The following is a 12,500-nucleotide window of genomic DNA, read 5'->3' on the forward strand; positions in this document are numbered from 1 at the left end:
CTAAGTGAAAATTTCCAAAAAGTTTAAAGCACCTGGTATTCCCAGGCAGTCTCCCATCCATGTACTAACCAGACCCAAACCTGCTAATATTCAGGAGACCGGCATTGACTCTATTTTTTGGCAAAATTATTATATACTAAGTGAAAAATTTCCAAAAAGCTTACAGCACCTGGTATTCCCTGGCGGTCTCCCATCCAAGTACTATCCAGACCTAAGCCTGCTAAGATTCAGAGATTGGGCATTGACTCTTTTTTTTTTGGCAAAATTATTATATAATTTGTGAAATTTTCCATAAAGTTTAAAGCACCTGGTATTCCCAGGCAGTGTCCCATCCATTTGCAAAATTATTATATACTAAGTGAAAAATTTCCAAAAAGCTTACAGCACCTGGTATTCCCAGGCGGTCTCCCATCCAAGTACTAACCAGACCTAAGCCTGCTAAGATTCAGAGATTGGGCATTGACCCTTTTTTTTTTGGCAAAATTATTATATAATTTGTGAAATTTTCCAAAAAGTTTAAAGCACCTGGTATTCCCAGGCAGTGTCCCATCCATGTACTAACCAGGCCCAAACCTGCTAATATTCAGAAATCGGGCATTGACTCTATTTTTTGGCAAAATTATTATATACTAAGTGAAAATTTTCCAAAAAGTTTAAAGCACCTGGTATTCCCAGGCAGTCTCCCATCCATGTACTAACCAGACCCAAACCTGCTAATATTCAGAGACCGGCATTGACTCTATTTTTTGGCAAAATTATTATATACTAAGTGAAAAATTTCCATAAAGCTTACAACACCTGGTATTCCCAGGCGGTCTCCCATCCAAGTACTAACCAGGCCCAAACCTGCTTAGCTTCCGAGATCAGACAAGATAGGGCATAGCCAGGTTGGTATGGCCGTAAGCGAAGACTGCCGCAAAGAGAGGGCTATTTAGAGATCAGCCAATCTAATCGCCAGTACATTATATAAGTAGGCAAGAAAACCCAAAATCTTAAAGCACCTGGTATTCCTAGCCGGTCTCTCATCCAAGTACTAACCAGACCTAAGCCTGCTAAGATTCAGAGATTGGGCATTGACTCTTTTTTTTTTTATGCAAAATTATTATATAATTTGTGAAATTTTCCAAAAAGTTTAAAGCACCTGGTATTCCCAGGCAGTGTCCCATCCATGTACTAACCAGGCCCAAACCTGCTAATATTCAGAAATCGGGCATTGACTCTATTTTTTGGCAAAATTATTATATACTAAGTGAAAATTTTCCAAAAAGTTTAAAGCACCTGGTATTCCCAGGCAGTCTCCCATCCATGTACTAACCAGACCCAAACCTGCTAATATTCAGAGACCGGCATTGACTCTATTTTTTGGCAAAATTATTATATACTAAGTGAAAAATTTCCAAAAAGCTTACAGCACCTGGTATTCCCAGGCGGTCTCCCATCCAAGTACTAACCAGACCTAAGCCTGCTAAGATTCAGAGATTGGGCATTGACTCTTTTTTTTTTTTGGCAAGATTATTATATAATTTGTGAAATTTTCCAAAAGTTTAAAGCACCTGGTATTCCCAGGCAGTGTCCCATCCATGTACTAACCAGGCCCAAACCTGCTAATATTCAGAAATCGGGCATTGACTCTATTTTTTGGCAAAATTATTATATACTAAGTGAAAATTTTCCAAAAAGTTTAAAGCACCTGGTATTCCCAGGCAGTCTCCCATCCATGTACTAACCAGACCCAAACCTGCTAATATTCAGAGACCGGCATTGACTCTATTTTTTGGCAAAATTATTATATACTAAGTGAAAAATTTCCATAAAGCTTACAACACCTGGTATTCCCAGGCGGTCTCCCATCCAAGTACTAACCAGGCCCAAACCTGCTTAGCTTCCGAGATCAGACAAGATAGGGCATAGCCAGGTTGGTATGGCCGTAAGCGAAGACTGCTGCAAAGAGAGGGCTATTTAGAGATCAGCCAATCTAATCGCCAGTACATTATATAAGTAGGAAAGAAAACCCAAAATCTTAAAGCACCTGGTATTCCTAGCCGGTCTCTCATCCAAGTACTAACCAGACCTAAGCCTGCTAAGATTCAGAGATTGGGCATTGACTCTTTTTTTTTTGGCAAAATTATTATATAATTTGTGAAATTTTCCAAAAAGTTTAAAGCACCTGGTATTCCCAGGCAGTGTCCCATCCATGTACTAACCAGGCCCAAACCTGCTAATATTCAGAAATCGGGCATTGACTCTATTTTTTGGCAAAATTATTATATACTAAGTGAAAATTTTCCAAAAAGTTTAAAGCACCTGGTATTCCCAGGCAGTCTCCCATCCATGTACTAACCAGACCCAAACCTGCTAATATTCAGAGACCGGCATTGACTCTATTTTTTGGCAAAATTATTATATACTAAGTGAAAAATTTCCAAAAAGCTTACAGCACCTGGTATTCCCTGGCGGTCTCCCATCCAAGTACTATCCAGACCTAAGCCTGCTAAGATTCAGAGATTGGGCATTGACTCTTTTTTTTTTTTGGCAAAATTATTATATAATTTGTGAAATTTTCCAAAAAGTTTAAAGCACCTGGTATTCCCAGGCAGTGTCCCATCCATTTGCAAAATTATTATATACTAAGTGAAAAATTTCCAAAAAGCTTACAGCACCTGGTATTCCCAGGCGGTCTCCCATCCAAGTACTAACCAGACCTAAGCCTGCTAAGATTCAGAGATTGGGCATTGATTCTTTTTTTTTTTTTTGGCAAAATTATTATATAATTTGTGAAATTTTCCAAAAAGTTTAAAGCACCTGGTATTCCCAGGCAGTGTCCCATCCATGTACTAACCAGGCCCAAACCTGCTAATATTCAGAAATCGGGCATTGACTCTATTTTTTGGCAAAATTATTATATACTAAGTGAAAATTTTCCAAAAAGTTTAAAGCACCTGGTATTCCCAGGCAGTCTCCCATCCATGTACTAACCAGACCCAAACCTGCTAATATTCAGAGACCGGCATTGACTCTATTTTTTGGCAAAATTATTATATACTAAGTGAAAAATTTCCATAAAGCTTACAACACCTGGTATTCCCAGGCGGTCTCCCATCCAAGTACTAACCAGGCCCAAACCTGCTTAGCTTCCGAGATCAGACAAGATAGGGCATAGCCAGGTTGGTATGGCCGTAAGCGAAGACTGCCGCAAAGAGAGGGCTATTTAGAGATCAGCCAATCTAATCGCCAGTACATTATATAAGTAGGAAAGAAAACCCAAAATCTTAAAGCACCTGGTATTCCTAGCCGGTCTCTCATCCAAGTACTAACCAGACCTAAGCCTGCTAAGATTCAGAGATTGGGCATTGACTCTTTTTTTTTTGGCAAAATTATTATATAATTTGTGAAATTTTCCAAAAAGTTTAAAGCACCTGGTATTCCCAGGCAGTGTCCCATCCATGTACTAACCAGGCCCAAACCTGCTAATATTCAGAAATCGGGCATTGACTCTATTTTTTGGCAAAATTATTATATACTAAGTGAAAATTTTCCAAAAAGTTTAAAGCACCTGGTATTCCCAGGCAGTCTCCCATCCATGTACTAACCAGACCCAAACCTGCTAATATTCAGAGACCGGCATTGACTCTATTTTTTGGCAAAATTATTATATACTAAGTGAAAAATTTCCAAAAAGCTTACAGCACCTGGTATTCCCAGGCGGTCTCCCATCCAAGTACTAACCAGGCCCAAACCTGCTTAGCTTCCGAGATCAGACGAGATAGGGCATAGCCAGGTTGGTATGGCCGCAAGCGAAGACTGCCGCAAAGAGAGGGCTATTTAGAGATCAGCCAATCTAATCGCCAGTACATTATATAAGTAGGAAAGAAAACCCAAAATCTTAAAGCACCTGGTATTCCTAGCCGGTCTCTCATCCAAGTACTAACCAGACCTAAGCCTGCTAAGATTCAGAGATTGGGCATTGACTCTTTTTTTTTTGGCAAAATTATTATATAATTTGTGAAATTTTCCAAAAAGTTTAAAGCACCTGGTATTCCCAGGCAGTGTCCCATCCATGTACTAACCAGGCCCAAACCTGCTAATATTCAGAAATCGGGCATTGACTCTATTTTTTGGCAAAATTATTATATACTAAGTGAAAATTTTCCAAAAAGTTTAAAGCACCTGGTATTCCCAGGCAGTCTCCCATCCATGTACTAACCAGACCCAAACCTGCTAATATTCAGAGACCGGCATTGACTCTATTTTTTGGCAAAATTATTATATACTAAGTGAAAAATTTCCATAAAGCTTACAACACCTGGTATTCCCAGGCGGTCTCCCATCCAAGTACTAACCAGGCCCAAACCTGCTTAGCTTCCGAGATCAGACAAGATAGGGCATAGCCAGGTTGGTATGGCCGTAAGCGAAGACTGCCGCAAAGAGAGGGCTATTTAGAGATCAGCCAATCTAATCGCCAGTACATTATATAAGTAGGCAAGAAAACCCAAAATCTTAAAGCACCTGGTATTCCTAGCCGGTCTCTCATCCAAGTACTAACCAGACCTAAGCCTGCTAAGATTCAGAGATTGGGCATTGACTCTTTTTTTTTTATGCAAAATTATTATATAATTTGTGAAATTTTCCAAAACGTTTAAAGCACCTGGTATTCCCAGGCAGTGTCCCATCCATGTACTAACCAGGCCCAAACCTGCTAATATTCAGAAATCGGGCATTGACTCTATTTTTTGGCAAAATTATTATATACTAAGTGAAAATTTTCCAAAAAGTTTAAAGCACCTGGTATTCCCAGGCAGTCTCCCATCCATGTACTAACCAGACCCAAACCTGCTAATATTCAGAGACCGGCATTGACTCTATTTTTTGGCAAAATTATTATATACTAAGTGAAAAATTTCCATAAAGCTTACAACACCTGGTATTCCCAGGCGGTCTCCCATCCAAGTACTAACCAGGCCCAAACCTGCTTAGCTTCCGAGATCAGACAAGATAGGGCATAGCCAGGTTGGTATGGCCGTAAGCGAAGACTGCCGCAAAGAGAGGGCTATTTAGAGATCAGCCAATCTAATCGCCAGTACATTATATAAGTAGGCAAGAAAACCCAAAATCTTAAAGCACCTGGTATTCCTAGCCGGTCTCTCATCCAAGTACTAACCAGACCTAAGCCTGCTAAGATTCAGAGATTGGGCATTGACTCTTTTTTTTTTATGCAAAATTATTATATAATTTGTGAAATTTTCCAAAACGTTTAAAGCACCTGGTATTCCCAGGCAGTGTCCCATCCATGTACTAACCAGGCCCAAACCTGCTAATATTCAGAAATCGGGCATTGACTCTATTTTTTGGCAAAATTATTATATACTAAGTGAAAATTTTCCAAAAAGTTTAAAGCACCTGGTATTCCCAGGCAGTCTCCCATCCATGTACTAACCAGACCCAAACCTGCTAATATTCAGAGACCGGCATTGACTCTATTTTTTGGCAAAATTATTATATACTAAGTGAAAAATTTCCAAAAAGCTTACAGCACCTGGTATTCCCTGGCGGTCTCCCATCCAAGTACTATCCAGACCTAAGCCTGCTAAGATTCAGAGATTGGGCATTGACTTTTTTTTTTTTTGGCAAAATTATTATATAATTTGTGAAATTTTCCATAAAGTTTAAAGCACCTGGTATTCCCAGGCAGTGTCCCATCCATTTGCAAAATTATTATATACTAAGTGAAAAATTTCCAAAAAGCTTACAGCACCTGGTATTCCCAGGCGGTCTCCCATCCAAGTACTAACCAGACCTAAGCCTGCTAAGATTCAGAGATTGGGCATTGACTCTTTTTTTTTTTGGCAAAATTATTATATAATTTGTGAAATTTTCCAAAAAAGTTTAAAGCACCTGGTATTCCCAGGCAGTGTCCCATCCATGTACTAACCAGGCCCAAACCTGCTAATATTCAGAAATCGGGCATTGACTCTATTTTTTGGCAAAATTATTATATACTAAGTGAAAATTTTCCAAAAAGTTTAAAGCACCTGGTATTCCCAGGCAGTCTCCCATCCATGTACTAACCAGACCCAAACCTGCTAATATTCAGAGACCGGCATTGACTCTATTTTTTGGCAAAATTATTATATACTAAGTGAAAAATTTCCATAAAGCTTACAACACCTGGTATTCCCAGGCGGTCTCCCATCCAAGTACTAACCAGGCCCAAACCTGCTTAGCTTCCGAGATCAGACAAGATAGGGCATAGCCAGGTTGGTATGGCCGTAAGCGAAGACTGCCGCAAAGAGAGGGCTATTTAGAGATCAGCCAATCTAATCGCCAGTACATTATATAAGTAGGCAAGAAAACCCAAAATCTTAAAGCACCTGGTATTCCTAGCCGGTCTCTCATCCAAGTACTAACCAGACCTAAGCCTGCTAAGATTCAGAGATTGGGCATTGACTCTTTTTTTTTTATGCAAAATTATTATATAATTTGTGAAATTTTCCAAAAAGTTTAAAGCACCTGGTATTCCCAGGCAGTGTCCCATCCATGTACTAACCAGGCCCAAACCTGCTAATATTCAGAAATCGGGCATTGACTCTATTTTTGGCAAAATTATTATATACTAAGTGAAAATTTTCCAAAAAGTTTAAAGCACCTGGTATTCCCAGGCAGTCTCCCATCCATGTACTAACCAGACCCAAACCTGCTAATATTCAGAGACCGGCATTGACTCTATTTTTTGGCAAAATTATTATATACTAAGTGAAAAATTTCCAAAAAGCTTACAGCACCTGGTATTCCCAGGCGGTCTCCCATCCAAGTACTAACCAGACCTAAGCCTGCTAAGATTCAGAGATTGGGCATTGACTCTTTTTTTTTTTTGGCAAAATTATTATATAATTTGTGAAATTTTCCAAAAAGTTTAAAGCACCTGGTATTCCCAGGCAGTGTCCCATCCATGTACTAACCAGGCCCAAACCTGCTAATATTCAGAAATCGGGCATTGACTCTATTTTTTGGCAAAATTATTATATACTAAGTGAAAAATTTCCATAAAGCTTACAACACCTGGTATTCCCAGGCGGTCTCCCATCCAAGTACTAACCAGGCCCAAACCTGCTTAGCTTCCGAGATCAGACAAGATAGGGCATAGCCAGGTTGGTATGGCCGTAAGCGAAGACTGCCGCAAAGAGAGGGCTATTTAGAGATCAGCCAATCTAATCGCCAGTACATTATATAAGTAGGAAAGAAAACCCAAAATCTTAAAGCACCTGGTATTCCTAGCCGGTCTCTCATCCAAGTACTAACCAGACCTAAGCCTGCTAAGATTCAGAGATTGGGCATTGACTCTTTTTTTTTTTTGGCAAAATTATTATATAATTTGTGAAATTTTCCAAAAAGTTTAAAGCACCTGGTATTCCCAGGCAGTGTCCCATCCATGTACTAACCAGGCCCAAACCTGCTAATATTCAGAAATCGGGCATTGACTCTATTTTTTGGCAAAAATATTATATACTAAGTGAAAATTTTCCAAAAAGTTTAAAGCACCTGGTATTCCCAGGCAGTCTCCCATCCATGTACTAACCAGACCCAAACCTGCTAATATTCAGAGACCGGCATTGACTCTATTTTTTGGCAAAATTATTATATACTAAGTGAAAAATTTCCATAAAGCTTACAACACCTGGTATTCCCAGGCGGTCTCCCATCCAAGTACTAACCAGGCCCAAACCTGCTTAGCTTCCGAGATCAGACAAGATAGGGCATAGCCAGGTTGGTATAGACGTAAGCGAAGACTGCCGCAAAGAGAGGGCTATTTAGAGATCAGCCAATCTAATCGCCAGTACATTATATAAGTAGGAAAGAAAACCCAAAATCTTAAAGCACCTGGTATTCCTAGCCGGTCCTCTCATCCAAGTACTAACCAGACCTAAGCCTGCTAAGATTCAGAGATTGGGCATTGACTCTTTTTTTTTTGGCAAAATTATTATATAATTTGTGAAATTTTCCAAAAAGTTTAAAGCACCTGGTATTCCCAGGCAGTGTCCCATCCATGTACTAACCAGGCCCAAACCTGCTAATATTCAGAAATCGGGCATTGACTCTATTTTTTGGCAAAATTATTATATACTAAGTGAAAATTTTCCAAAAAGTTTAAAGCACCTGGTATTCCCAGGCAGTCTCCCATCCATGTACTAACCAGACCCAAACCTGCTTATATTCAGAGACCGGCATTGACTCTATTTTTTGGCAAAATTATTATATACTAAGTGAAAAATTTCCAAAAAGCTTACAGCACCTGGTATTCCCAGGCGGTCTCCCATCCAAGTACTAACCAGACCTAAGCCTGCTAAGATTCAGAGATTGGGCATTGACTCTTTTTTTTTTTGGCAAAATTATTATATAATTTGTGAAATTTTCCAAAAAGTTTAAAGCACCTGGTATTCCCAGGCAGTGTCCCATCCATGTACTAACCAGGCCCAAACCTGCTAATATTCAGAAATCGGGCATTGACTCTATTTTTTTGGCAAAATTATTATATACTAAGTGAAAATTTTCCAAAAACTTTAAAGCACCTGGTATTCCCAGGCAGTCTCCCATCCATGTACTAACCAGACCCAAACCTGCTAATATTCAGAGACCGGCATTGACTCTATTTTTTGGCAAAATTATTATATACTAAGTGAAAAATTTCCATAAATCTTACAACACCTGGCATTCCCAGGTGGTCTCCCATCCAAGTACTAACCAGGCCCAAACCTGCTTAGCTTCCGAGATCAGACGAGATAGGGCATAGCCAGGTTGGTATGGCTGTAAGCAAAGACTGCCGCAAAGAGAGGGCTATTTAGAGATCAGCCAATCTAATCGCCAGTACATTATATAAGTAGGAAAGAAAACCCAAAATCTTAAAGCACCTGGTATTCCTAGCCGGTCTCTCATCCAAGTACTAACCAGACCTAAGCCTGCTAAGATTCAGAGATTGGGCATTGACTCTTTTTTTTTGGCAAAATTATTATATAATTTGTGAAATTTTCCAAAAAGTTTAAAGCACCTGGTATTCCCAGGCAGTGTCCCATCCATATACTAACCAGGCCCAAACCTGCTAATATTCAGAAATCGGGCATTGACTCTATTTTTTGGCAAAATTATTATATACTAAGTGAAAATTTTCCAAAAAGTTTAAAGCACCTGGTATTCCCAGGCAGTCTCCCATCCATGTACTAACCAGACCCAAACCTGCTAATATTCAGAGACCGGCATTGACTCTATTTTTTGGCAAAATTATTATATACTAAGTGAAAAATTTCCAAAAAGCTTACAGCACCTGGTATTCCCAGGCGGTCTCCCATCCAAGTACTATCCAGACCTAAGCCTGCTAAGATTCAGAGATTGGGCATTGACTCTTTTTTTTTTTGGCAAAATTATTATATAATTTGTGAAATTTTCCAAAAAGTTTAAAGCACCTGGTATTCCCAGGCAGTGTCCCATAAATGTACTAACCAGGCCCAAACCTGCTAATATTCAGAAATCGGGCATTGACTCTATTTTTTGGCAAAATTATTATATACTAAGTGAAAATTTTCCAAAAAGTTTAAAGCACCTGGTATTCCCAGGCAGTCTCCCATCCATGTACTAACCAGACCCAAACCTGCTAATATTCAGAGACCGGCATTGACTCTATTTTTTGGCAAAATTATTATATACTAAGTGAAAAATTTCCATAAAGCTTACAACACCTGGTATTCCCAGGCGGTCTCCCATCCAAGTACTAACCAGGCCCAAACCTGCTTAGCTTCCGAGATCAGACAAGATAGGGCATAGCCAGGTTGGTATGGCCGTAAGCGAAGACTGCTGCAAAGAGAGGGCTATTTAGAGATCAGCCAATCTAATCGCCAGTACATTATATAAGTAGGAAAGAAAACCCAAAATCTTAAAGCACCTGGTATTCCTAGCCGGTCTCTCATCCAAGTACTAACCAGACCTAAGCCTGCTAAGATTCAGAGATTGGGCATTGACTCTTTTTTTTTTGGCAAAATTATTATATAATTTGTGAAATTTTCCAAAAAGTTTAAAGCACCTGGTATTCCCAGGCAGTGTCCCATCCATGTACTAACCAGGCCCAAACCTGCTAATATTCAGAAATCGGGCATTGACTCTATTTTTTGGCAAAATTATTATATACTAAGTGAAAATTTTCCAAAAAGTTTAAAGCACCTGGTATTCCCAGGCAGTCTCCCATCCATGTACTAACCAGACCCAAACCTGCTAATATTCAGAGACCGGCATTGACTCTATTTTTTGGCAAAATTATTATATACTAAGTGAAAAATTTCCAAAAAGCTTACAGCACCTGGTATTCCCTGGCGGTCTCCCATCCAAGTACTATCCAGACCTAAGCCTGCTAAGATTCAGAGATTGGGCATTGACTCTTTTTTTTTGGCAAAATTATTATATAATTTGTGAAATTTTCCAAAAAGTTTAAAGCACCTGGTATTCCCAGGCAGTGTCCCATCCATTTGCAAAATTATTATATACTAAGTGAAAAAATTTCCAAAAAGCTTACAGCACCTGGTATTCCCAGGCGGTCTCCCATCCAAGTACTAACCAGACCTAAGCCTGCTAAGATTCAGAGATTGGGCATTGACTCTTTTTTTTTTTTGGCAAAATTATTATATAATTTGTGAAATTTTCCAAAAAGTTTAAAGCACCTGGTATTCCCAGGCAGTCTCCCATCCATGTACTAACCAGACCCAAACCTGCTAATATTCAGAGACCGGCATTGACTCTATTTTTTGGCAAAATTATTATATACTAAGTGAAAAATTTCCAAAAAGCTTACAGCACCTGGTATTCCCAGGCGGTCTCCCATCCAAGTACTATCCAGACCTAAGCCTGCTAAGATTCAGAGATTGGGCATTGACTCTTTTTTTTTTTGGCAAAATTATTATATAATTTGTGAAATTTTCCAAAAAGTTTAAAGCACCTGGTATTCCCAGGCAGTGTCCCATCCATGTACTAACCAGGCCCAAACCTGCTAATATTCAGAAATCGGGCATTGACTCTATTTTTTGGCAAAATTATTATATACTAAGTGAAAATTTTCCAAAAAGTTTAAAGCACCTGGTATTCCCAGGCAGTCTCCCATCCATGTACTAACCAGACCCAAACCTGCTAATATTCAGAGACCGGCATTGACTCTATTTTTGGCAAAATTATTATATACTAAGTGAAAAATTTCCATAAAGCTTACAACACCTGGTATTCCCAGGCGGTCTCCCATCCAAGTACTAACCAGGCCCAAACCTGCTTAGCTTCCGAGATCAGAAAAGATAGGGCATAGCCAGGTTGGTATGGCCGTAAGCGAAGACTGCTGCAAAGAGAGGGCTATTTAGAGATCAGCCAATCTAATCGCCAGTACATTATATAAGTAGGAAAGAAAACCCAAAATCTTAAAGCACCTGGTATTCCTAGCCGGTCTCTCATCCAAGTACTAACCAGACCTAAGCCTGCTAAGATTCAGAGATTGGGCATTGACTCTTTTTTTTTTGGCAAAATTATTATATAATTTGTGAAATTTTCCAAAAAGTTTAAAGCACCTGGTATTCCCAGGCAGTGTCCCATCCATGTACTAACCAGGCCCAAACCTGCTAATATTCAGAAATCGGGCATTGACTCTATTTTTTGGCAAAATTATTATATACTAAGTGAAAATTTTCCAAAAAGTTTAAAGCACCTGGTATTCCCAGGCAGTCTCCCATCCATGTACTAACCAGACCCAAACCTGCTAATATTCAGAGACCGGCATTGACTCTATTTTTTGGCAAAATTATTATATACTAAGTGAAAAATTTCCAAAAAGCTTACAGCACCTGGTATTCCCTGGCGGTCTCCCATCCAAGTACTATCCAGACCTAAGCCTGCTAAGATTCAGAGATTGGGCATTGACTCTTTTTTTTTTGGCAAAATTATTATATAATTTGTGAAATTTTCCAAAAAGTTTAAAGCACCTGGTATTCCCAGGCAGTGTCCCATCCATTTGCAAAATTATTATATACTAAGTGAAAAATTTCCAAAAAGCTTACAGCACCTGGTATTCCCTGGCGGTCTCCCATCCAAGTACTATCCAGACCTAAGCCTGCTAAGATTCAGAGATTGGGCATTGACTCTTTTTTTTTTGGCAAAATTATTATATAATTTGTGAAATTTTCCAAAAAGTTTAAAGCACCTGGTATTCCCAGGCAGTGTCCCATCCATTTGCAAAATTATTATATACTAAGTGAAAAATTTCCAAAAAGCTTACAGCACCTGGTATTCCCAGGCGGTCTCCCATCCAAGTACTAACCAGGCCCAAACCTGCTTAGCTTCCGAGATCAGACAAGATAGGGCATAGCCAGGTTGGTATGGCCGTAAGCGAAGACTGCTGCAAAGAGAGGGCTATTTAGAGATCAGCCAATCTAATCGCCAGTACATTATATAAGTAGGAAAGAAAACCCAAAATCTTAAAGCACCTG

General features: G+C 39.2%; 13 non-coding genes across 13 annotated transcripts; all 13 read right to left on the reverse strand.

Moving 5' to 3' along the window:
• Positions 1-786: 786 nt before the first annotated feature.
• Positions 787-905, reverse strand: LOC113083938 (5S ribosomal RNA). Its single transcript, XR_003283511.1, has one exon. It is a non-coding gene; the product is annotated as a 5S ribosomal RNA (ribosomal RNA).
• Positions 906-1,814: 909 nt separating this feature from the next.
• LOC113083940 (5S ribosomal RNA) lies at positions 1,815-1,933 on the reverse strand. Its single transcript, XR_003283513.1, has one exon. It is a non-coding gene; the product is annotated as a 5S ribosomal RNA (ribosomal RNA).
• Positions 1,934-3,063: 1,130 nt separating this feature from the next.
• LOC113083941 (5S ribosomal RNA) lies at positions 3,064-3,182 on the reverse strand. The gene has a single exon (XR_003283514.1). It is a non-coding gene; the product is annotated as a 5S ribosomal RNA (ribosomal RNA).
• A 495-nt stretch (positions 3,183-3,677) lies between these two features.
• LOC113083931 (5S ribosomal RNA) lies at positions 3,678-3,796 on the reverse strand. The gene has a single exon (XR_003283504.1). It is a non-coding gene; the product is annotated as a 5S ribosomal RNA (ribosomal RNA).
• Positions 3,797-4,291: 495 nt separating this feature from the next.
• On the reverse strand, positions 4,292-4,410 carry LOC113083942 (5S ribosomal RNA). The gene has a single exon (XR_003283515.1). It is a non-coding gene; the product is annotated as a 5S ribosomal RNA (ribosomal RNA).
• Positions 4,411-4,906: 496 nt separating this feature from the next.
• Positions 4,907-5,025, reverse strand: LOC113083943 (5S ribosomal RNA). Its single transcript, XR_003283516.1, has one exon. It is a non-coding gene; the product is annotated as a 5S ribosomal RNA (ribosomal RNA).
• Positions 5,026-6,153: 1,128 nt separating this feature from the next.
• LOC113083944 (5S ribosomal RNA) lies at positions 6,154-6,272 on the reverse strand. Its single transcript, XR_003283517.1, has one exon. It is a non-coding gene; the product is annotated as a 5S ribosomal RNA (ribosomal RNA).
• Positions 6,273-7,044: 772 nt separating this feature from the next.
• On the reverse strand, positions 7,045-7,163 carry LOC113083945 (5S ribosomal RNA). Its single transcript, XR_003283518.1, has one exon. It is a non-coding gene; the product is annotated as a 5S ribosomal RNA (ribosomal RNA).
• A 497-nt stretch (positions 7,164-7,660) lies between these two features.
• Positions 7,661-7,779, reverse strand: LOC113083964 (5S ribosomal RNA). The gene has a single exon (XR_003283536.1). It is a non-coding gene; the product is annotated as a 5S ribosomal RNA (ribosomal RNA).
• Positions 7,780-8,688: 909 nt separating this feature from the next.
• LOC113083958 (5S ribosomal RNA) lies at positions 8,689-8,807 on the reverse strand. Its single transcript, XR_003283530.1, has one exon. It is a non-coding gene; the product is annotated as a 5S ribosomal RNA (ribosomal RNA).
• Positions 8,808-9,713: 906 nt separating this feature from the next.
• On the reverse strand, positions 9,714-9,832 carry LOC113083946 (5S ribosomal RNA). Its single transcript, XR_003283519.1, has one exon. It is a non-coding gene; the product is annotated as a 5S ribosomal RNA (ribosomal RNA).
• Positions 9,833-11,232: 1,400 nt separating this feature from the next.
• LOC113083959 (5S ribosomal RNA) lies at positions 11,233-11,351 on the reverse strand. The gene has a single exon (XR_003283531.1). It is a non-coding gene; the product is annotated as a 5S ribosomal RNA (ribosomal RNA).
• A 931-nt stretch (positions 11,352-12,282) lies between these two features.
• On the reverse strand, positions 12,283-12,401 carry LOC113083934 (5S ribosomal RNA). Its single transcript, XR_003283507.1, has one exon. It is a non-coding gene; the product is annotated as a 5S ribosomal RNA (ribosomal RNA).
• Positions 12,402-12,500: the final 99 nt, after the last annotated feature.

The sequence above is a fragment of the Carassius auratus genome, unplaced genomic scaffold, assembly GCF_003368295.1.
Source record: "Carassius auratus strain Wakin unplaced genomic scaffold, ASM336829v1 scaf_tig00039505, whole genome shotgun sequence".
NCBI lineage: Eukaryota > Metazoa > Chordata > Actinopteri > Cypriniformes > Cyprinidae > Carassius > Carassius auratus.